This window comes from Rhinopithecus bieti, unplaced genomic scaffold (genome assembly GCF_001698545.2).
Source record: "Rhinopithecus bieti isolate Rb0 unplaced genomic scaffold, ASM169854v2 scaffold_31548, whole genome shotgun sequence".
Lineage (NCBI taxonomy): Eukaryota > Metazoa > Chordata > Mammalia > Primates > Cercopithecidae > Rhinopithecus > Rhinopithecus bieti.
In genome coordinates, this window is record NW_016814470.1 from 4,454,979 (window position 1) to 4,480,797 (window position 25,819).

General features: G+C 47.8%; 1 protein-coding gene across 3 annotated transcripts in view; it reads right to left on the bottom strand.

The window, feature by feature from the left end:
* Positions 1-25,819, bottom strand: part of SMAD3 (SMAD family member 3) — a 131,912-nt gene that overhangs the window by 92,202 nt on the left and 13,891 nt on the right. The window contains exon 2 of one of the 3 annotated variants that reach the window (XM_017851119.1): positions 863-1,023. The exons of the other annotated variants lie outside the window; for them this stretch is intronic. The gene's annotated coding sequence lies outside the window, so the exon portion shown is untranslated. The remainder of the gene's footprint in view (positions 1-862; positions 1,024-25,819) is intronic. 3 annotated transcript variants of the gene reach the window in all.

Genomic DNA, 25,819 nt, shown 5'->3' on the forward strand with positions numbered 1-25,819 from the left:
ATCGCATACAGCTCAAGGTTCAAAGTTTCCACTGTGGCCATGGAGGTACACCATGATCTCGTTCCCCTACCCCTCCCTACCCATCCTGCCTGAGTCCCCACCACCAAACAGAGGCAGCTCCTCCCTCCCTGTAGAATGCAGAGGAAGGACACAGACGGCAGGAACTTTGAGGAGCGCCTCATCCAATCTTTTTGTTTACTGAGGAGTAAACTGAGTCTCAGAGAAGTCAACTGACTTGCCTAAGGTCACACAACAGAGCTGAGACAAAAACTCCAGGCCAGGGCTCTTTCTTTGGAAAGAAAGGGCCAAAGGTGGCAAGGCCTCCTGACAAATGGCGCCTCCTGTTCAGGGAGGTGAGATGGAGCCACAGGTGGCTTTGATACTGAGAGACCCCCAGGAAGCAGGCAAGGCAGAGCAGCCACTGGGACGCCTGCAAGATCAAACTCTCAAAGAAGTTTGCACGCAGCTGCACGTGTCTGTCCCCAGACAACTCTCAGATGGGAAGCAGCTTTCAGTATTAAAAGGGTGGAGAAGAACTGGATCCCAGGACATAGATCCCAGTTCTTAATGGAAACCGCTTCACTCCTGCAATGCAGTTTATACATTTAACTAGGCCCAGAGGTCTCTGTCAAGGGAAGGGGGTGGGCAAAGCCCACAGAGGAAGTACTTTCTTGTGTGGCAATGACCATCAGGGAAACAAGATAACACGGAGTACAGTGATCCAGTGTAAACTTGGCCATTTGTGCCAAGCCCTTTGCCAAAGTTATCCATCTTCGGCCACCTGACGGAACAGAGGGCACTCATGGGAAAACAGCTGGGTAAAGGACACTGCCCAAAATTAGTATGAATATTTATCACTTACTGGGGGCCACAATAAAGGCCCTACGGGGCTGGAATCCTTTCCAATCTCAGGTGTTCCTGGACTCAGGGATAATGAGGGGTGACCGCAAAATGCAGAATGCCGGGGAACACAGAGGACAGCTTCAGAGGGCAGGCCCTTCTTCCAAGAAGCTCCGTCTTCTTCTAGAATCAGACACATTGATTAGTGTCTCTTACCCGATCAAACCTGCTGTTAACCATGACTTGATGTACACAGGGACACCCTATAGCTGTGATGAGAACTGGGAAGGCATTCATTCACTCAAACACTCATTGAACACCTTGTAATACCAAGTATTGTGCGAGACGCAGGGATTGCAGAAGTTGAAATATACCCATTCCTGCTGGGGAAAAGCTCTTGGTTGTCAAAAGTTGGGGGCGGAGGCAGGGGGCAGACAAAATCCTGAAATCCGATCTTATCTGTCTTCCTGCCTTTGAACGCTGCCACAACAAAACCAGCGGAGGCAGGCACTTTTAAAAGTAGGGCCCGTTGTGCACTTTCTCGGCTACGCACCCGCTTTCCTTCCTCCAGGCTTCCTGTCTCCCTTCTGTACAGTCACCACCAACTACCCTTGAACGTCAACACCTCTAGAAAAGGTGAAATAATTCTGCCACCTTCAATACTGCAAATAGCCTCTCTAATCAATCCAAGTAAGTGTTTATGGTGATCTAGCAATGAGCTTGGCACAAAGAAAGAGGACCAGGGTGGTCACTCCCGGTGATGTCAAAGCCGAAACGGTGGATCCAGGAGCACTGATAGTTGGAGGAAACCCTCCTTGTTGTTGTAACTCTGTTCCAGCTCCTTGTTGCACTGCGAGCTTAGGAAAACCACACGGGTGGGGAGTCCACACACGGGCCCATGCCCCACACACATTCCGCTCCACAACCAGCAGACACAGCTGGAAAGGGTAGCTGAGCTGAGGAAACTGCAGCCCAGGGAGGGTGAGTGGGACTCAGGGGTCCTGGACTCCAGGTCAGTAGCAGACACCAGCAGAGCGCCTACCCTGGAAGCCCTGGACCAGACCCACCCAGCCTTAATGTCAGGGCACAGTTAGCATGGACACCAAACCATGAATAACTCATGTTTGCATTGTGCTCTGCTATTTTCCAAACTCTTTCCCATCCCTCACTCTCTCCTGATCATCATGCAGCCTTCAATACAGCCAAGGTGGGTCCTGCTATCCCCTCGTCAAGTAATGTAAAGTGAGTCCCAAGGAGGTCATGTGCCTTGTGTGAAATCATATGGAAAAGGTTCAAGTGAGTAGCTCTTGCATGACCTTGACTACACGACCTTGACTACAACTCTTCTAACTGGGGTGGTGGGAGGCAGGGGAAGGAGCTATGAAAAACAACACAAAGAATGGTACACCTCCGTACAAAGGAAGCTGACAATCAAATTTGGGCAGATGAATGACACGGACAAGCTGCCTTCACAGAGAAGAGCCCAATTAATGCATTCAAAAATGTGTACTGAGCACGTACTACATGCCAGAGCTGGGAAGTACGGCGACAGACCATTCAGAGTTAAGACTAAGGAGATGGGACCTGTTCTGGATTTGACAGAAGAAAGGTACAGAAGAGTCTGGGAGAGCGTCCCATGAACGTGAAGGGGAGCTAAAACATGGCAGCAGTTGTGGAGAAAGCACGTTGAAGAGGAGCTATGATGAGCCTCACCTGGGAGGAGCAGCGGGGCCACACAAAGGTAAATCCAGAAAGTGGTCACTTCGGAGAATTTTAAATACCAAGCTAAGGGACTGGGTATCCTGTCTACAGAAACATGGTATATCCAGATCTTCCCAGTCCATTCAAGGTCACTCCCTGCAACTGACCAGCCAGGACCACCAAGAGGTTCAGAATTCTACCTGTTTAACAGAATTCCCCATCATACATTGGATGGTCTTGTTCCCATCACAGCCAGGACAAGTCTATACACACACATCGGCCCAGAATGGCCTTGAACTAGCACCTTGGACATACAATTCCCACAGATGAGGACAGATATGAACACTCACAAACCTACTCCACTGCTCAAGAGAATGTGGTGGAAGGCACACTTTCTAAAGGGCCGCATCTCACACATTTTAAGTGGTTTTCACACATTTCTGAGCAAGTGTATGACTGCTGTATGTGTATGAACATAACAAGTTTCAAAAGGGAAAAAACAGTGGTTAAATCTGACTCATCCTACTCTCCTGGCTTTTTTCTTTCTCTCAACATAAACTCACGCACACGAGCATGCACGCCACACACACACACACACACACACACACACACACACACACACTCTCTCTCTTTTACAGCATTTCCCCCAAGACTGATTTGAATAACATGGTGGGCCTCGAGACAGGAAGGATTCACTGGGTCAATTCTCCTCACTCTCATACAAGCTCGCCTTCCAGGTGACCCATGAAAACACAATTTAACCATGAACTTCTGGAAGGCAGGACCTGGTTCCACTCACACGGCCTTAAACAGATCAGGTGCCTCATAATCCTGATTTGATGGCAGAAATAAATATCAGTGCATTCCAAGCCCTGCTTCCCACAGCTCAGACTCTCCTACAGACAAAGGCAAATTCTGCTGTGCCAAGTACAACTCCCAACACAAACCAGTTTGCATTCATTCCTATTTATTTCAGTGGCACCCACCCTTGGGTTTCATTTCAGTAGAGTCTCAACAGCTAACTAAGCACTTTAACGTCCATCATCTCATGCAGATGCTCACACCAACTCTGTAAGATAGGAGAGGCCAGAAATATCATTCACATTCAAAGATGAGGACTCTGTGAACAAGCTTTAGATTACTTTCCTAAGGTCATGTAGCTAATCAGTCTCGATCTTGTCATTCCTTGCCTACGGATCTCACCCCAGTTACTGAGAGTATAATTGAACTTCCAAGATCCTGAAACCTTATTCAGATTCTCCTAGGGATTAAATAGATATTTAATTCAATTACTGCTCAGCCTGTTCCGGTGGCATCATCGTCACCATCATCATCATTGCTATACTGCCACCGACCAGGGCAGGATACCAGAGCTTGACCTCAGAGAGCAGGCAGGCCTACCCACTACATGCCAGAGGGTGGGAGAGTCAGGGGGCTCGCTAAATTTGAAACCTTTTTCTGACATCCAAGTATTTAAACAGCTCATTGACTCCCATATGTAAATATTACTATAAGCTACAGTTTCATTTACCCTGTGCTGGGGCCAAGAGGGTTTGAAAGTAGAGTGAGCATAAATTAGGTACTGGAAAGTTTCTTATTTCCTGTAGTGTCAGATGTTTATAGTCAAAAAGAGAAGAAAAGAAGAAGCAGTGTCACATGGCAAGTCTCCCATCAAACACCAAACGTATGTATCTGCACATAATTGGGCCCTTTCGCTAACTGCCCAAAGCGAGTAGCACGACTGGAATTGTTCTAGACACATCCACAAGGACACAACCCAGGACTTGGGTTGTTTCTATTTCTGCTACACAGCCCCAGAGCCTCCTGAGCCTCACCTCAGGGTGAGACAGACAATTTCCCTGAGCACCCAAGGGCTGCACAAAATGCCAGGTGGAACACAGCTGATCCTCAGTAACCCAGAACATACCCAAAGGCATAAAGGAGCTAAAACCCACTTTCCCACTGTGACTTCCCCAACAGAAAGTGAGGAGGCTAGAAGCCAAAGCTCAACTCTGGTACGCTGCTCTGTGCCCTTGGGCAAGTCACTAGCCCTCTCTGGGTCTCTGGTTCCTCATAAAGATAGAGCCTGGATTGGAAAGTCCCATTCTTTCTTCAGCCTCCATGCACACATACATGACCCGTTCCTTTCTGTCCCACCCAACACAAACATATCAGAAACTAAGTCAGTGAAATGGACACCATTAGAGGAATACATTTGATTTTAATATATATTAAAATCAATTTATATGTTTATCACAATATATTGATATATTTATCACAATATATTAATATTGTAATTAATGCACTCATTAATACATTAATATATTGATACATGTAGCAAAAATCTACCATGTTAGCCATTTTAATGTATATAGCTCAGTGGCATTGAGTTCATTCACAGTATTGTACAACCACCACAACTATTTTGTTCCAGAACACCCCTCAAGGAAACCCTGTATCCATGAAGCAGTCACTCCCCGTTCCCCTCTCCTCCACCCCTGGAGACTACTAATCTGCTTTCTATCTCTATGAATTATTTGCCTATTGGGATATTGCATGGGAATGGAATCATGTGATATGTGGCCTCTGATGTCTTACTTCTTCAACTCAGCATAATGTTTTCAAGGTTCATCCATGTTGTGGCACATACTTCATTTTTTTTTTTTTTTTTCAGTTGGAGTTTCATTCTTGTTGCCCAGGCTGGAGTGCAAGGGCGCGATCTCAGGTCACTGCAACCTCCGCCTCCCGGGTTCAAGCAATTCCCCTGCCTCAGCCTCCCAAGCAGCTGGGATTACAGGCATGTGTCACCACGCCTGGCTAATTTTGTATTTTTAGTACAGACGAAGTTTCACCATGTTGGTCAGGATGGTCTTGAACTCCTGACCTCAAGTGATCCGCCCACCCTGGCCTCCCAAAGTGCTGGGATTACAGATGCAAGCCACTGCACCTGGCCACGTACTTCATTTCTTGGCTCAAAAAATATTCCACTGTAGAGCGGAACATGCTTTTGAATTAATTGCTAAGTAAATCATTCACAGACTGTAGTACTATTATCAGTAATAATTAAATAAGATAATCTATGTAAGGTATGGGGCATGTGGTATGCAATCAGTTAGCATCCACTTTTCATCATCAACAAAAATTCCTCATAGCACACCTCGCTGGCGGTGGCATCATCACACCTTACTTGGAAACCAATAGGCTGGAGGTGTCATCCAGATCCCATCTTCTGAGTACATGAATCAAAACATTTCTGCACAAGTATTACATATTCCCCCAGTTCTCCAATGTGTGTGGACCTCTGGCGAGTAAACCTTCCTTATGCAGTATCCAGTATAAGGTAGCAAAACATAGGAACCCTTCTTTAAGTAATCTTGCCACATGAAATTTACCAAAATAGAAAATCCTTGGGGAAGTGGTGTAATTCTCCATTTTTTCAAAATGACTCACAACAGGATTCCTTTAAATAGTTTTCCCAGTAGTCTTAAAACCCAATTCAATTTGCACAATCAATATTTCAACAACACACCTTCTCTATAGAATCCTATGCAGCTGTCTGAGCTGGGCTCCAATACGGAGGACAGTGATGCTTACAAGAAATGATGAACTGGTGTCTGCTTTTCCCCATAATCAGCATGCTGAATCCGGAGACAGAAGTCCTGAGTTCTTATCCCACTTCCCAGCCCTGTGACTCTGAACAAGAGCAGCTACTTCTCATGTCAGCGTACTCTCAGGAATGCAGAAGTCACAGCCACTTTCTCTAAGGCTGACACATGAAACGAAAGAGCAGCACCACAGAGAGGGGAATTATCATGGGTACTCACAGGGACCTTCACTCAGGACACAGGCTCTGTCCACAGTTTGGGGCAAAAGTTCACATTTGTGAAGCATTTCAGAACACTGTCCCATCTCCATGGGCTGCCTGACCCTCCTCCACACTGGCCCTCTCAGGAGCGGAGTCCACCCTCCCATCCATGTATGCCCTCCCACCGTCCCCGAGTCTCCCAGCTGAGCAACAGTGGGCCCTCGGACCCCCACCGGGGATGCGTGGGATCCTCCATGCCCACTTCCACCTGCCTTCCGGGGGCTGTGGAGGCCTCCACAACCAATGCAAGCCTCCCCAAGTGTCCTGCGGACAGTTCTCTCCCAACTCCCCAAGCTTGTTTTCTTTAATTAGCTCACTGTGGCAGGAGAAAAACGCAGCCCCACCCTTGAAATAAGCAGATCTGGGCCTCAAATGTACTCTGTGGTTTGCCTCTGTGCTGCCAAGCTGTTCGCCAGGGAGTGACAGGCTACCGGGGCTGAGGAGGCAGGGGCAGTAAGAAACCCCTGCTACGTTGAGATAGGCCTTTTTCTTCCTAACATCTGACATTCATTTCTCAACCACAAGCTGGGCTGCACCCCTTCCTGAGTCCCTGAAACCTGCGATTGTGGTTCCAATTAGAGGACGATTCCAAATCCTGCTGGCTTGCTCGCTCTTTCTTTCTCTCTCTCCCTCCCTCCCTCCTTCCTTCTTTTTTAATCTGCCTTGGGGGGCGGGGGTGGGCCATTTATGGCACAATCCTCTCATCTCACAGAGGATGAACTGAGGCCCAAACAAAGTAACTCCTTCTTGGAGTCTCTCAGGACAGTAGTGAGCAGCATTTAAATAAACACTGAAGACTCACCATGTTAGCTCTTCCTAACACCAGTACTTAAGTTTATAAAAGATTTCTCCGCAGGTCATCTCAGCTGGGTCTCATCCTCTAAGGCAGGCACACCCATGGCCGCTCCATTTGACAGATGTGTAAACCAAGGCTTAGTGGGGAATGGACAGTCAAAGGTCATGTGACTGACAGTGACAGGGTGAGAGGACCAGGATCCTTTAAGACCTTCAAACACTACACTTTTTCTTTCATTCCAGTAACTTCTACAGCACGGCCTGAAGAACTACTTAGAAGTCTGAGGCAGAAGCTCCCTAGAACTGTACTCACAGAATCTCGGAAGTTAGACCTTGAAGGTCAGGATTCCTAGAGGATACTACTGTTGGTCCTAGCCCCCACAGGAATTGTTTCTTCCTCCTCCCCTCATTCTTCACCATCATGACCCTTGCTAGCATTGATTCAATCCCATCGACTAGACACAATATTAACTCCTCCCTCTGTCCTCATTTCATGCTCATGACCATGCTATAAGGTAGTTACCATTATACCCATTTTATAGACGGGTAAACCAAGGCTCCAGGAGGCTTGAACAACCTGCCCAACATCAAACAACTAGTTAAGAGGTGGAGACAAGGCCGGGCGCAGTGGCTCACACCTGTAATCCCAGCACTTTGGGAGGCTGAGGCAGGCAGAGAGCCTGAGCTCTCAAGTTTGAGACCAGCCTGGGGCAACATAGTGAAACTCTGTTTCTACAAACAACAACAACAGGAAACAATGAAAATTAGCCCAGTACAGAGGTGCATGCCTGTAGTCCCAAGCTACTCAGGAGGCTGAGACGGGAAGATCACTTAAGCTGGGAGGTCAAGGCTGCAGTTTGCCAGTATCATACCACTGCCTTCCAGCCTGAGTGGTAGAGGAATAACCTGTCTCAAAAAAAAATAATAATAATAAAAATAAAAAAAGGAGAGAGAGATGGAGATAAGATTTGACCCAAGAATTTAGCCTCCACGTAGCCCACATTTTTAACAACTACACTACAACCAAAAGACTGAGGACTGCCTGATGAAGAAATGATTCACCCAAGGAGACTATGCCTGAGTTAAGTGTCAAACTAGGGCCTCTCTCTCAGCTCACTGCTGGCTCATGCCTCTATACTAGGCTGCCCAAAAATTCACAAGAGTAAATGCACAGGAGACCCCAAAAACACCTTCAACAAGAGTATGTTTGTAGCCTTTGAAATTCCTCACCTTTTCTCTCTATCCACAGAACCACCACCACCTGGAAGCTTGGAATCTTCAGAGCAAGCGTACATGCTCACTTGCCTATATGTTGTTTCTTGGCTCCACAACCCAGGAGACAATGTGAGCAGACCAGGGATCTAGAGGCTGCCCGTGCAAGACCAGCCTGAGACCTCCAGGCCCAGGATGCCAGTCAGGGTTGGCTGCATAATTTGTGGGGCCCGGCGCAAAACGAAAATATGGAACCCTTTGTGCAAAAGGCAAAAAAAAAAAAAAAAAAAAAGTACCAATCATGGTACTAAAATAGAAAGCTTTTTCTCTTTCTTTCACAGTCTCTCTCTTGATGTGTCATGGTGTTTTTAATTTGCTATTTAATATTATTCTAAGTAAAGCAACATTAAAATTTTAAATTGCATGAATTAGCATGAATTTTACCACTCCTATTTATATTGTGTGATGCCAGTTTTAACTGCAAATATAAAAAGCCTTTAACCAGTATGTGGAATCACCAACATTACATGAATTGTATTTTAGGGCTTGGATATGCATTTTGTGACGTACCAGAACCAGAGAAACATCCATAAAGCTAACTCAATTGTTTTTACTTCGCTTCTCGATAGTGTCCATTCTACCATTACTCTTTATGCTTCCTGGGGAGAGGAAGATCTGAGAGGAAAAGGCATTATGGGTGCCCTCTCTTTCCTCTTCCTTCTTCCGTCATCATTTGCAGTATAAGTGGTTGGTAAGGGAAGTGACATGATTAATAAAGGATATGATGGGGCTCTTTGGTCATTGATGTTTCTTAGAATGTCATCGCCTTCTTTCTATGTCCAAGACAAGCTCCAGTTCAGATGGAAAGCATCAGGACCAGGACTGCCAGGGTCCCCGCCTACTCAGTTGCAGATGTGACATCTCATACTTGCTTTGACTCTCACTCAACTCCCCCACATTGCAGGTCCAGCAGAAGTCTGTGTTCAAATGCTACATGTGAATGGAGCAGAAGGCTCAAGGTTCACATACTGCCCACATCTCTACCCATGCACATGCTCCAAAACACTACGTCAAAGATAAAATTATTAAGAATTTCAAGATGGGCCAGATGCAGTGGTTTATACCTGTAATCCCAGCACTTTGGGAGGCCAAGGCTGGTGGCTCACCTGAGGTCAGGAGTTTGAGACCAGCCTCACCAACATGGTGAAACCCCATGTCTAGTAAAAAAAAAAAAAAAAAAACATAAAAATTAGCTGGGCATGGTGGCGGGCATCCGTAATCCCAGCTATTTGGGAGGCTGAAGCAGGAGAATCACTTGAACCTAGGAAGCAGAGGTTGCAGAGAGCCGATATTGAGCCATTGCACCCCAGCTTAGGCAACAAGAGCCAAAATAAAAAGAAAAAAAGAATTTCAAGATGGTGACAGCAGAGCATTAAACCAAGCATAGGGCCCTCCTGAGCATGAACTCTATGTGACTGCACTCGTCATGTGCCCATGAAGCTGGCCTTGATGCCAGCCACACCTGTGTAAGGGCAGGCTCAAGACACACTTCCACAACTGTCCTTCCATTTACTGGCCAGTTCATCCAAAGCCAAATTAGGTTAGGACCCCACACTCCGAGGCCCTGGGTCTCAGATATGACGGCCAAAGGATCCAATACTGAAACACAAAAAGGATCTGGATTTAATGCTCACCTGCCTCAGGACCAGATGAGCTGGAAAACTTCACTGGCCTTCTTTAACCTTTCAGAGGCTGCCACATTGTGTGACAGCTCCTTTGTCCACACAGTAAAGCAGGAGAGGTGAGCATGCGGCCATCTTTTGATATGCTTAACATCAAGGGGAGAGGAAGGGACCAATCAACCATTTACCAGCTCACAGCAAGGTGGTAAACACCAAGCAATGCCTTGTACACACGTTAACTCAATCTTACAACGACCCTAAGAGACAGGTAACATTTTACTGCTGGAGAAACGGAGGCTCAGAGAAGTGGCGTGACTTACGCAAGACCTGCCCAGTCAGCTCAGCTGACTTCTCTGGACTTATTCCCACCCATGGAGACCCCCTCATGCGGCCCCGCCATCCGCCCAGAAGCTGGGTTAAAACTCAAGTGCATTTAATGCAAGAAAAAAGAGCGCAACTCTGACTCCAAACGCTCTGGGACATCAAGTCAGGAGCACCCTGGCAGGGTCTGATAAAGGGTTAAAGCAAAGGCTCCTTTGAGACACATGTTAAATGTATGTGGCCCCATCTGTGCCTACATCAGTGCAGTCCCACACATTTCCCTAAATGCCTGTAAAGCAGATCTCACATAATTATGATCTTCAGCTCGGCCCTGGCCACATTAGAAGTAATGTATATTTATGAAGTGAAAAGCTCAGGTCCTGCCTCTAACACAGTTATTTACAATCATCAGGGCCTGCTCCAGCAGGCCCTGGATTCCATGTTATCACACCCCGCCCTTCCTGGTCACAGCCCTCTCCTCAGGGTAGCAATTTTGAGCAGAGCTTGAATGAGATTGTCTCGTGCCGAGTCTGCCTTAGAAGGCAGCCAGGTAAATGCCCTCAGCCCTACTCAGGAGGAGCCACGGGGTGGGATGGTGGGATGAGGGAGCCAAAAGCAGGGTGAATAGGAGCAGCTGGTTCTCTGGTCCCAGAAGCTTCACCTCCCATCTTGATGCCACTTCTGGTCACAGCCCTAAGTGTAGGGGAACATCTGATGGCTGGTGGATGGCCACGTCTTCTGACTTGCCCAGACTCAGGCTGACTTCCTGGGTCCTTCACACCACAGGCCACCCCACACAGGCCTCAGGTGGTCCCACTGCCTGCCCTGAGGACCCCGCCACAGGATGGGTGGTCAAGGGCCTGGAACACTAGAAGTGTGGGTCTGGGAAGCACCGTGGTCACACAAAGAGTCCTAGACCAGAAAATGCAATCTGGGTTCAGATTCCTTGCCTCCGTTCCCTTGGGTAAACCATGCGCCTTCTCAGAGACTCAGCTTCCTGAGCCATCAACAGAGGCAGGCACCAAATGAGATCAACGAACATGTCCACAGCACTTCACAGAACTCTGCAGGTGGGGGACAGTCCATCCTCCTATTGGCCCAAGAGGCTTCTTTTAGGTGTTGCCAGAGGCAAAAAGATAGGAACCACCAGCTGCCTTTGCTTCCTTCAGGTAGCCACCTCCCAACCAGCGCTACCTCGCATGCCAACACAGCGCTGCAAGTCAGCAGGCGCACTGACCCAGTTCCTCTTTCCCTTCTTAGCAGCAGCAGCTCTCTGGACTCTGAGGCAAAGTGGGCCTCCGTCTGTCCTCTTGGGATCTAGTTTGCTCACATCCTTCCTCTTAAACAATCTGCGCCTTGGCCACTTCTTGCTAGACTCCCTGCTGGACAGGGCTGCTGGGAAGACTGAGAGACAGCAAAGTGCATAGATGACCCCAGTCTGCTACCAGTATCATCTGGGTGCCAGCAGCATGACAATCGAGCCACCCTTCCTACCTCCACTGGCAAATCCTGATTATGCACCCCTGCACTGGCAGTGGAATGAGAGGTTCACGGAGGTGGCGGGGCTGGCGTGGGCCCTGGCAGAGGTGTGGATCCTGCAGGCTTTATCTTCACAGGCCTGCTAAGGGTTCAAGGCAGTTTTTGTGTCCATCATCGCACCTGACTTGCATCAACGTAGAGGTTTGACAGATCAGAAAAGTGCAGCTCAGAGAAGTTAAGGATATGCCCCGGAATAGACAGCCAGCTCGGGGAGCCAGGAGTCCTGTCCTGACACCAGGGTTCTTTCCCCTCTAACAAGTGGCCAGACATGAGTGACAAGACAGTATTAACTGTAGGGTTAGATGAGCACCATTTACAAAGACAGGGTGGGGAAGGGAAGTTAGACTATAGATTCCAAACTCTCAAGTCCAGTCTTCCTACTGACTCAAAGCAGGCTATGAGCCTCCTAAGTGTTCATCACTGATTTTCAGACCACACAACTCAGGAATGGGCATGGTGGCCATTTTCCATGGCGCAGAAGCTGGTTGTTATTGCCACGCCTCCTTCCCCAAAGCTCCAGAAGACCCAACATATATGGAACATCATGCCTGTTATTACATTTAACCCTCACAGCAACCCCATGATTTGATATTTCTAGCTGTTTAACAGAAAAAAGAAGAAACCCATTAAGAGGTTAAGAGCAAAGGCAGGCTTGGGCCTAAAGAACAGCCCTGGAGTCCTATGCCTTTTCAGCTATACCACATTCCTCTGAATAAACTCCCTCCACCACTCCTACCCCCAGCACCCTCAGTATCCCACCACCCGCTTCCACATGGTGCATCGTTGTCTATAATCAAGGTTCTCAAGCTCAGATGCACATGAGCAGCCCTCGGAGAGTGTATAAAATGCAGACTGCTGGGCCCGCAGTCAGGGTTTCTGATCCAAGAGGCCTGGGGGCGGGGTCTGAGACTCTGCATTCCTAGTAAGTTCCCTGGTGATGCTGACGTTGCTGGCCCAGGGCCACACTTCGAGAACTGCTGATGTATAGTAACTTAAAGTGTTCACCTAACAGCTGGGGAATGGTTAAATGCAGTTCATCTACTTGATAAAATATGTGTAATTATGAAAGCCACATATAAGAAAATGCTGATAAAATATAAAATTAGAGCATCAGGCTTGCACCCTGTGCTGGTCCAGGTCCAGTTTGCCCTCTGATCCACCCCTCATCTCCCTGTGCTCTGCCGTGTCCTCCCTGGGGCTGAGCCCTGACTTTGCAGACTCCACATCAGGAGGCCTCAGGCAGGGTTTAAATAATAGGAGGCTCTCATGGCAAGCACAGGGCAGGAGGGAGGGAGAGGCCAAGGTGTTTCTCCCCCTTCTCCCTTTCTACCTTGGGTCAGCATTTTTAGAAGCAGCTGCAACAGCTCTAGACAGACCCTGGGCTCTGGGAACACCACCTGTTCCCTTTGTCCCTCCAGCCTAAAGGCGGCAGCGGCCTCCTCCAAGCTCTGGGTCACCTCACCTTCCCATGTGTGGCTTCTCAGCTGCTGTACCACCTATGTAACCAAGGTCCCGTATTCAATTCCCTTTGTGCTAAATGCCTGATGTAGTTCCTCCTTCCCGTTTGACTAATACACTGATTACAGCAATATAAAAATGCTTATGCAAATGGACAATTCTAGAAGGCTTTTACCTTCTAGAATTAAGAGTTAAACTTATGTTTTCTTTCCCCAAAAAACTTTAGAAGAGTGCCAGTTGTTATCAATATATAAAACAGATACCAAGTGTACAATTTAAAAGGAAACAGAGGTGAGTCTTTACGTGAAAAAGGTTGGGGATCTATGAATCCATGACAACAAATCTAAGGAAAGCAATCCCTGTACTTTCATTTCTAAAAACACCTTATTTTGGAGAAACCATGGCCACAGCCACAATGATACAACGGTTTCCCCTGAAAGTACCGGGTGGTTATCTGGGGGTGAGTGACTCACTGGTTGAAGAGGTCACATCATGTATCACCGCAACACCGGATCCTCAGCCACTGTGAAAGAGAAGGCTACTGGCAACACCCCAAACCGCCTTCAGCCATTTGTTACCGTGGAGGCAGGTCCTATCTCTCCTGTCAGGCTCTGGCCTGGCAGCCATCCGGGAAATCCCTCCAGAGGAGACTGGGGCCTGGAGACAGCTGAGGAAGCAGGAATAATACGCAAGGACGTTCAAAGAATAAGGGGACTTGGTTCAGCCATGTCCACCATGTACCACAGCAGCAATGTGTGTGCCACGACAAGGTGGTATCTTCTTTTTCCACCATTTTGAGGATCTTTCTCTCCCGAGGGCACAATTAAAATCAAAAGAAACAGACTCCATGAAACCAGATGTTAACAATACAATAAATTCTCCTGGATTCCCACACTGCACTCTAACAGCCCTGAAATAAACAGTTTCCTCCATGGAGCTCAAGATGCAACCCTACAGCAGGTAATCAAGTGCTCAAGTGAGGAGGGAGGGGCTTGGCCTTGGACCAAACACAGTTTGGTGGTCTGTTTGTAATATTTTAGCTGAAACACTGCACACAACAGATCGGGAGGCTTACCGCTGTCATGGGTTACTTTCAGACCCAAGCCAAAGCTGATTTAAAGCCCCAGAAAACAGAGAGGCGGGAGTGCTGGGGAGGGGAACTGCAGTAAGGAGAAGCATCTAGGGCTTTCAGTGAAATGTGAGTCTACCTTCCAAAACCCCAGGGCCTCAGCTCAGCCTCTAAACACTTAGAAAACCAGGATTCAGCCAATAATGAGTGGTTCACATCAGAGCCCATAAGCAAGCATTGAGAAATGTTTACCACCCTGCCCCATCCTCCCCAAGAAGTGGACATCATCATCATCATCATCATCATCATCATCCTGCCCCATTCTTTCCAACAAGTGACTTGGGCAAATCACTGCCCCACTCAGGAAACTCAGTTTCCCCAGCTGTCAATCATGGGGTTGGACTAGACGATCAGTCAAGTCACTTCTGAACAGGGGAGTAACTTGTGGCAGGGGACTCCTTCACAGCTTCTGAAGGAAATCTGAGTACCCCCAAGTTGAAGTTCAGAGAGGTGAAATGCCTGTCTCATGAGCTACTCAGCAGCAAAGTTGGAATTTTCGGCAAAATTGGACTCCAGACTCCCTGCTCTTCCCACCACCCCAGGATAGGCATCAAGATTCTAAGCACTGCATTCCTTCAGAGTCTGCCTCTCAGTCCTGCAAAATGGGAAGGCTGGACCCCGAGCAAGGTGAACCCCGACTCCAGCCACTCCCAGTGCCACCTGTCACCACCCCCTTAGGGGTGGGTGTACCTGGTGTGCCTCCCCCTTGTGCACACTTGTCCACGCTCCCACGCGGGGGCAGCCCTCCAGGAGAGGGTGACCCTCAGGAAGCAGGAGCCTGTGTGGCTTCAGAGGTGAGGGCAGCAAACCCCAACACCATTGCTGGCCACTGGTTAGACCACCGAATGCTCCATCCAGCTCATGCTTCCCCACCCCCAGCATCCAGAGGTGCTACCCACTTACTGCCTGGCTGCTTTCTAGCTATATGCCCTGGGCCAAGTCAGCCTCTCCAAGTCTGCGCCTGCTCATCCAGACTAGCACCTACTTCCAGGGACTGTCTCGGAGATGAAACGGAATCACGTGTGGGAAAGTGCTTTGTAAACTGTAAAGTGCAGTATGCAGGAAAGTAGTGGTGTCCCCCTTTCCCAGTGACATCAGTTGGAAAAGAATTCATTCTTTTCTGAGGGACACAAGGAGAGCACAATGCCCACGCACACACACTCTCCATGGGCATTTCTTTCTGAGGCAACACAGTGTAGACAAAGAACTCTGTCGAAGAACTGAGGGCTGGCCTCAGTCCCTGCTCCTGCACTAACTGTAAGTTGTGCCTGATCACCTACAAAATAGGGATAGGACCACTTTGCCAGTGTCTCCACCCAGGGTGGTTATAAAGATAAAACAATGGGAAAGTGCTCTGCACATGATCAAGTATACAGAGCACTTTCCCACTGGTGTGACTCATCGCCCCACCGGGAGGCTGGGGATGAAGACTGGCATAGATTGAAGGAAATTTGGCTCATTTTTCTGCTATTCAAGATCACCAAGAGACTCAAAGAAAAAAACAGTAAAGCAGCAAGGGTCATCTGACAGGGACAGCAGATGGAGGAGCTTCGTCTGGGTTTTCTGGGTGTCCCTCTGGGGTCTCCTAGCCTGGCCTCTTCAGAACTAAGCAGCCATACACCCCTTTTTTAAAAGGCCCACTTTGCAAGAGAAGGTGGTTAGGTGTGCTCCACTCAGGACTGTTTGTGCAAATGCTTTATTTGGGGTCTCCTGGGAAACTGTGTGGGCCAGGGTGCTGAGGGTCCTTCCTTCTAAGCCTACTGGGCTCTCTGGAGAAAGGTCACCCTGACAAAGGTGACCTAATCAGCCCTAGTCAGCCCTATCCACCCACATGCTCCCAGTACCCCCTTCTTTTTTTTTAGACAGTCTTGCTCTGTCACCCAGGCTGGAGTGCAATGGTGTGATCTCAGCTCACTACAACCTCTGCCTCCTGGGTTCAAATGATTCTCCTGCCTCAGCCTCCCGAGTAGCTGGGATTACAGGCGACCGCCACCACACCTGGCTCATTTTTGTATTTTTAGTAGAGGCAGGGTTTCACCATATTGGTCAGGCTGGTCTCAAACTCCTGACCCTGTGATTCGCGCATCTCGACCTCCCAAAGTGCTGGGATTACAGGCGTGAGCCACCGCAGCCGGCCTTAGCATCCCCTTCTTACCCCAGAGCAGCTGCCCCCTCCCACTTGGGAGCATTCTGAAATAGCCTTCCTAGCAGCGCTGAACTAAAAGTGGCGTGAAGCATCAGCCAAACACCACTGTGTTTCCTTCACTGCCGCCCCACCGCTGGGGCCCTACGCAGTTTTGTTGCATTTGTGGGTTTCTCTCCCACAGCTTTTCTTGCCTGCCTCCCTCCCTTCCACGTGTTTTCACACTGGCTGACGCTCTCCACCTGGCCTAGGCTGGATTCTCTGCCCCAGTGTTTCTATAGTGGGCTTCCCTAGGCCACTTGCCCACCCACCTCACCTCCTCCAACCCAACAAGTAAAGCTAAGACAGGAACAGTGAGATCTCAAGTCAATCGGGAGAGCCATTTAGCATCAAGGAACCCTACTGTGCACCCATCTTCTGGGCCATGGGCTCCAGGGAGAATTAGTCCCAGGTTTGGGGCTCCAGAAAACCAACCGCAGACCAGACTTACACACAGCAGCACTTTATTACCCCTCCTGTGATAAAGGTGAGAGTGGGGGATAAACTAACAAATGCGGGCCCCTCCGCGCTCCAGCTCAAGGTTTTTATTTTTATTCTTCTAGTTGAGATGGAGTGATCACGTCTGAGCTGTCAATCAGCTAGGCCATGTCAATACAAGAACTCTGATCTAAACCATGGCTTCCAAAGGGCTTGGCTTTCTCCACCCATTTCAGGCAGGGCTGGCATCACAGCAAAAACAATTTCAAAGCACAGAGACCATAAACACAAAATTAAAAGGTAAAGTAAAAAGGGAGGAGATGTTTACTGGAAACTTAAGTTCTGCTGCCCAGAAAATATAAGTCTTCTTTTAAACACATGCACAAACACACACATCTATATAATGCCTCTGCCAACTCCCTCAACACTTGAAGAAATTCATACCTTGCTCTATACAGGGCTTTCTTATCTGCTCCTGATTACACTCAGCTAGTGACCATGAAATCTGGAATAATCACCCGCCAGGAAAGGAAAGCCATGGCCACAGCCAGGGCCTAACGAAGCCAGCCCTGCATTGATGCTCACACAACTTGCTCACATGACAAACTTGAGTTTTCTGATGCACAGATAATCACTCCCAACATACCCGAAATGCAGCCACAGCTGAGAGGGTGCCAGGTGCCTACTGAAATCAAAACCAATCCTATTACACGGTATCTTAGAGTCCAAAAAGAAAAGACTTTCCAACTGAAACTATGCAGGAAATTCAGGTGGGCAGATGGTAATCATCAAAGCAGGGATCTGACAAAGAACAGACCCCCCATTTGCAGACAAAGAAAAATCCTAGAGGAAAATTTATTTCTGAAAGTAGAGAATTTGCATGGGAGCAAGAACATGAAGTCATTCTTGCTACCAATGAGGTGCCCCCCAGGGCCGCTTCCCAGAGACACTGACATCATGTTAGAAAGGAGAAGAGGCTGGCGCTGTGGCTCATTCCTGTAACCCCAGCACTCAGGGAGGCCAAGGCGGGCGGATCACCTGAGGTGAGGAGTTCAAGACCAACCTGGCCAACATAGTGAAACCCCATCTCTACTAAAAATACAAAAATTAGCCAGGTGTGGTGGTGGGCGCCTGTAATCCCAGCTACTCGGGAGTCTGAGGCCTGAGAATCGCTTGAATTCAGGAGGTGGAGGTTGCAGTGAGCCAAGATTGTGCCATTGCACTCCAGCCTGGGCAACAAAAGCGAACCTCTATCTCAGAAAAAAAAAAAAAAGATATGTAATGTGATAGTGGGATCTGAGTGACTTGCTTTTGCTCGCTCAGGTCCACGTTCCTTGATCCATGTGTCCCACTCTACTCTCCATGCTCTGTCTTCTGATCCTCACTGTATGGCCAGGACACAGAAGGTCTTCACTGCTATCATTTGACACTATAGTTCCTGAGGGCAGGAGCTATATTTTCCATTTCTCTGAGTGCCTTGACAGATTCCTCATTGATCTGAGAAAATAGCAACCTACATCTGGCATGTGTCTACAACTGCATCTCAAACCTTGTTATATGTAAAGCTTCTCATACCATCCCCCTTCATGTGTGAAAGCCCTCGAGGTTAATCAGCACTGATATAGTCTCCCCTCCTAGGGCTCATTTCACACCAATTAAGGATCCACAAGCCCATCTCTTTACCCAAATGAGATATTCCAACCTAGCTGCCCCTTTCCAGTTTGACCTTTTCTGTTAATATTTTAATGCAGACAGCTGTGTCCCACCAGATTTCTTAGGCTGTGGATACTGATTCCCTTCAAGGGCTGTTTAGATGCTACTGCTGATGAAGTGGCAGGACAGGACGCTCTCAGCCAAAGACAGGGACACTCTCTCACCAAGGCAGCAGGGAGCAACACACATCCCTACAGCCTTCGCAAGCCCTAGAATCCACAGCCCCTAGAATCCACCAGAGCAATGCCAAGGATCTGACACTAAGGTATGCTGCAGTTGGCGAAGGCCTCTAACTTAGTTTCATGAAAAAATTGTGGGCATGTGTAAGGGCCTGTTTAATCCATTCCTGCTCCACCCCCCTGCACCACCCCCCCACTTAGTACTGTGAGTTTCTGAGCAGAAATAACCAACTACAGATGGTTTCACTACTTCAAAGATGTTGAGAAACCACTGACCCAGAGATAGGAGGGAACTGGGACTCCAAACCTCAGGGCAACTACTCACCACCAGCACTCGTGATGACCAAATCAACACACTTCCAGAACCTAGAGCTGTTCTCTTTCTCTGTGTATATGTGTGTGTGGGTGTGTGTGTGTGCGCACGCGTTTTTTATTTTTTTGACCAACCACTATCGCTTTCCATCCAGAATAGACACCGTAACACTGAACCACAGCTTTACATAAGCATCTATGGCTGGGATTCTCAATCCCGGCCACGTACCGGAATCACCTAGGAAAGTTAAAAAATATGGATTTCCCCAGCCTGGCCTGTAGAAATGCGAAATTCACTGGTCTTAGGGGTGGTCTGAGCATCAGAAGTTTTAAAAGCAGCCATGGTTGAGAATCTTCTATGGTAACACAACAACAAATTGCAAATCATGAGGAATCAAGAATCCTAGCCCCCACAGCTCACCCTGAACCCCAAACCTTTTTCCATCCTGTCCTCAACTGTAGGCCCCCATTTCTAGTCCAGAGTTGACTACACAGTGATTCTGAAACTATTCAAATGAGTAATCAAGTCATTTCTTTGAATGCAAGTGCAGGAATCAGAATTTTTAAGGTGGAAGAAACTTTAAAATCCTGCTAAGCCAACACCTTCAGTTTATAGAAGAGGAAGCCAGGGGCCAGGGCAGAAAAGTGACTCACCCAAGGTCCTGAAGCTGGTTCACAATGAGGCATACCAAGAACCCAGGCCTGCTGCCTCTAATTCTCTCTCCTCCACACCAGAGGAGCCCCTATGGTGACAGCCGCTGGACAAAAATAGTGACAAAGGACCGGTCAGTTGTTTACTGAGCCATATGCTTTCAGAGGCCATTCTCTGAATGCTTCATCTCTGAAAGGCTGTCTCCTCACCGGTCTTAAAACAATTAAGGGTAAAGATAGCCAAGAGAGTGCTTCTCTTTAAAGATTCCCAAGCATCCTAGTCGATCATAATCCTCAAAAAATATACTTGTCGGCTGTCCGAGGTTCACGGAAAAACCCATTAGCACAGAGTCTAACCCAGTTTTGAAAGGGCACTCTGTTGAGCAGCGGGTCTGAGGAACTGAAGCCAGCAGTAGATTCTAGTTTCTTATGGATAAGAGAGAGCTGATTGTTGGTTTCAAAATCTCTAACCAACCTGTGAACACATTTCCCTTCCTTCCTGTATTTTTATGGCACTACGGTTGGAACCCAGTCGGTGCCTAGAAGCACAAAAAACCTGTGCTTCAGGCTAAATTTGAATTCCTCTTTGCCTGCAGACTGATTTCCCCTAGCCTGGGAATCGGATCCCAGGTGAGGTCTCATTTCACCCTGGGATGCTCCATGAGGGCAGAGCTATGTGTGATCATCCTCATCAGCAGCGCATTGCAGCTCCTGGACCATGTGTCTGATGGCACCACCCCCAACAAAAGCAGCTCAGTAAATATCTGATGAATTAAACAACAATGATAATACAATTAAATAGGTCATTAAGGAATGGTTCACCTCTGAAGGCACACCATCAGATGAAAACTTAGATTTGTCCCCCAGGAAAACATATGCATTGAGAAAACAGCCAAAGACAAGAAGCCAAGGAGAGTTCAGAGGTCTATCATGAAAATCCGAGAATGGCCGGGCGCGGTGGCTCACACCTGTAATCCCAGTACTTTGGGAGGCCGAGGCGGGCAGATCACGAGGTCAGGAGATCTCAACCATCCTGGCTAACACGGTGAAACCCTGTCTCTACTAAAAATAAAAATAAAAAATTAGCCGGGCGTGGTGGCGGATGCCTGTAGTCCCAGCTACTCAGGAAGTTCAGGCAGAATGGCGTGAACCTTGGAGGCAGAGCTTGCAGTGAGCCGAGATCGCGCCACTGCACTCGAGCCTGGGGGACAGAGCGTGACTCCGTCTCAAAAAAAAAAAAAGAAAAGAAAAGAAAAGAAAACCGAGAATGGATACACAGATTCTTTCAGATTCTCCCTTTGAGCTTGTCATTTTGTAGAAGAGAAGGCCAACACCCAGGAAGTCAAGCTGATTTCCCCAAAGTCATAAAGCCTATCTCCACTAGCAAGAGTGGTCAAGAGGTCTCAACCTCACCCAGAATACAAGACGCTAAGATCACAGTTTCTTTGGGTCTCATTTTATTTGTTCACTTGCTGATTCAATACTTTTTAGAACCTGGGGGCTCCAGCAATCATGAACATCAGAGTAGGCTGTGGGAGGAGAAATAAGAAGAAATGGCAAAATTCCATTTCAGATACTGTAGGGATGTGGAGGTACTGTCCAGAGAGCAGCTGGAGCTCAGGGGTCCCTAGCTCCGGAGAACTGCAGATCTGGAAGATACCCCACAATGAAAGCACATGAAACCCAGGGAGAGCAGAAGTAGTTTGAACTGCAATTCTGACTCAGCCCAGTTGGGTAGAATGATGTCCAGTATATGGTTTGATTTTCTCATCGTTGAAGTTAAAGCAGATAGCAAAAAATAAAAATAAAAAAAACACAGTGGCCAAAAGATGACATTTAAAAAGATCCCTGGATCAAAGCCTTTTTGTGAGTACTGTTATTTCATCCTCCTCCTAACGGTAACCACTTCCCACATGAACCCCAGTAAGGCAACCGTGCAGCCCACAAGAGAGATAGAAATATGACCACACTTCCCTCTTATAAACAGGCGACGGTAAACATCTGAGACCACTGGTCCACAGCCGTGGTTAAACAAAGGGTTGGGGGCACCCTGGCACGGCCGTCAGGGCCTCTGTCTCCCCCACATGCTGACGTTCTCTCTCTGAGTAGTGAACTCGGACCATTAATTTCAGAACTGAGGCAAACAGAATCAGACTCGCACTGGGGCAACTTCGTCTGGTTTCATGCCCAGGCTCACCTGGCCACTGCTTCTGGAAACTAAAGAATTTTCCAGGAAAGTAGCTGTTGGTTCCAGGCCCATGCTCAAAGGCGCCTCTCTGTGCTCCATCAGGACAAGAGGGCAGGAAGACAACTTACATATTTACTGGAGTGCGCACCCCATGCCAACCCTCACCTCTTGGTTCAGTAGCGATAGATTCTTTTTTTAAACAATCAAAGCAAAACTGCAACTCTTTTAATCAAGCAAGAAAACAGGAAGACCTCAAAAAACTAATTAACTCTGAGATGTTCCCTGGGGTTCCAAGTTATCCCAGCTCCTAGATCAATAGGAAAACAAAACATGAGGCCTTGGGACAGGCTCTGTTTTCTCTGAATTGGAATGAAAGGGCACTTACACACTTGAAGTTAGTTACTAGCTCTTTGCGACAGGAAGACTCAAGGGTATTCCCTATCTGCAGAAAGTTCCATCCGAAGACGGCAAAACTTTATATAATTTGGTCAGGACTTTGTTTTTAACCACTAAACATTTACAGAATTTTTATGTCTTCACATATACATGCTTTCAGAGAAAGTTTCCAGCAGATTCAAAGCAAGAGAGATGCACAAAGATCTAAACATGCACTTAAACTGCATATGGTTTTGAAGCTAGAACACCGCAAGAACCTTTAGAAAATTTCCCCTGGGGGAGGAGGCTCTCAGCGCTGTGCCCTGCCCCCACTCCAAACCCTAGGGCAAGTTGTTATCATTTGTCAACAGGAAAATAAGACTGGTGGAGGGGTGGAGACAGAAATGGCAACTGCTTGAAACCTGAAACAACGTGTCTTGCATCACAAATTGTGTGGCCCTGGGTATGGCATTCAGAGGCCCAGACAGTCCCCCCTCTGTGCTTCTCAGGTCCTTTTGTCTCCTTGGGCCTCAATTTAACACCTCTTCCAAAGCTACCAGACTGCCACAGTCTACTCGGGAGATGCTCCAAACACAATTACAGCACCATCTCTCCACCTTGACTACAAGCTCCATGAGGGCAGACTTACCATCACATCCTCAGAAGTCAGCAAGACGTAAGTGTTCAGGAGTCTCTTAGTGAAGAAAACCAGCAACCAACAAATATCAGTTAGTTAGTTGGTGCCTAAGCAATGGCAGTTTTGCCATTATTTTCGATGGCAAAAACTGCCATTACTTTTGCACCAACCCAAATAAAATTCACTAAGCACCTACCTCCATACTAATTACCCTGATGAGTCAAAGGAATAGCCTGGGCCCTTGACCTCAAGAGGCTTCTGAGGGTCCATTATTTCTGTCATTGATTGCATGTGATACAATAATGACCAACAAGATACCAGGAGGCTCCTGGGGAAGGTTTTCTTCCTAAAGAGAGACCCCCAAGGAATAGGAGCCCTTTTCTGACCCTGGATGCAATTGTTCGTAGACGGTAATATCTGTAACAGCTGTAACCACCTGTGGACCAAAAGGAGACAAGCTTGAAGAGAAGATGGCCAGGAAGAAAGATGTCAGGCTCCTGAGTCCTTCTGATGCCTGAAGCTTTCCTGCCTCTAGCCTTCTTAGGGGAGATAATAAGCCCTCTTATGATTAAAGCTGTTTGTTGAGTTTCAAGTCGCTTTTGGCCAAAAGCATCCTGATACAGTGATGCTGGCCCCTGATACAGAATGTGGGATGGACTGGAGACGGAAGGGGCCAACTGCCTTACTGCAGCACGCAGGCATGAAGGACTGAGGGCCTCAGCTGGGGAAGGGAGGCTGGCAAAGGTAAGGAGAGCTGCAACTCAGGAGACTCAAAAGCCGCTTCCAGGCTTACCCACAAGATGGCCTAGTCATCCCCGTGTCACCAGGGCTCAGTTCCCACGATGACTACCTGATGCACTGGAGCATAAGTAATGAATACTGTGTCCATGCCACCCCCACACATGCCTCCGTGTGTCTGTGGGGTAGCAAAAGGGGAAATGCATCTTGTTCTATTTATAAGACCCAGCTGAGCCACAAAGGCTAACGACAGGGGCACTGTAGTGTCAGCTGAAGTTCTCCAAACAGGTGCCAAGTTTGGTTTGAATTTATATTTCGCGTTTCTCAGCCTGTAACCGTTCCTCTTTGTCACTCCAACTGCTCTCCTTGGAGCTCACCCGACAGGGCCTCGCCCGCAGCAACAGTCTGGTTGGAGAGTGGAGAGAACTCAAGTCCCTCTCCAGACTTCCAATAAATTATCTGGGGCAAGAGGAGGAGGATGAGTTTTGGATGATCGCAGAAACAAACCCTGAGAGCCCGAAGCAGGAGTGAAACAGCACAGCCCTTACATGTTCTCTGCAGAATTCCGTTGGCGGGGAGGGGTTATTCAGGACCACGTGCTTACTCCGCAGCGGCCCTAGCACATTCCATGCACTGACCACAATCAAAGAGAAAGAAAAGGCATGCTTACTGTTATTTTTAATTCCTTCCTCAAGGCTTTCCAAAATTCTTCAGCAGGATTATCCACTAAACTTTCACCACTCCCAGCCAATAGTCCCTTTGAAGCCCTCAGCTAAAGTGAAGCGCAGAGCAGGAAAAGTCAAGTCCCAGAAGTCTCTGCTGTTGGCCATTAAATATCATCCAAGTTGCACTGGGCCTAGTGGCATCTCCCGGGCTTCAAAGGGACAGGGCCTGATGATGGTGCCGACATAGCAGAGCCATGCGAATGCCCTGCCACCGCCACCCCCACCTACTGCATACACACCCGACCTTGACCTCTACACCTCCTTTCCCTTCAGTAGTAGACATCAGCGTAGCCAAATGTTCCCCAATTCCTACTCCAGTTAATTAAGCTCTGGTGCTCACTTTACCATGTTTTTAACGTCTCGTCCAGTTTTAAAATATTATATTGCCAACTTGTTGCATGACCTTGGGCAAGTCCTTTCACTTAGAATAGCAGGATATAATTTGCACATTCCCTTTCACTTAAGCAACAGCACAGGAGCTGGCGGATCCAATTCTCCATCACCTTGGTCAGGTATCAAGACCAGAGGCAGGGTGACTATTACCCAGGTTTGCCTGGACAGTCCTGGTTTGTGGCCAAGGACCATAATTCATAGTGGCCATAATTAATAATGCTGCCCCTTTTCACTTTTGGAAATGTCTTGGTTTGATAAATTAGGTAGTCATCCTCGATTCTAGAAGGGGTAGAGCTTCAGCAGCAAATCCAGCTCCAGCCCTTAGCCTGAGACCTGAAGCAACTTACCTAAGTAATCTGAACCCTATTTCTGTCATTTACCAAAAGGGAATAATGATAGCAAAGTCACGCCTTTTTGTATGAGGACAAGAATGGCCATCCCTTCTTGAGGGTCTATGGGGTAGAATGCAGATAACTAGGAACCAGAGACCTGAGTTGAGATTCCTGTTCTGCCACCGACTCCTCAATTCTTCAGGCTCCTCCTCCGTAAACATAAATAATCCATCTTTCCCAGAGTACTGTAGGTAAGTAAATAAGATCAAGGAGATCACCCACTCTGGCATACACTCAGCATGCAGTTGACACTCAGTCCATGCAGCACGTACCAGGATCATCCCATGTGAGTGGGCTTAGGTGATCTGCTAACAAGTCAACACTGCTGACTCGACCATCTTCTGAGTCAAATGC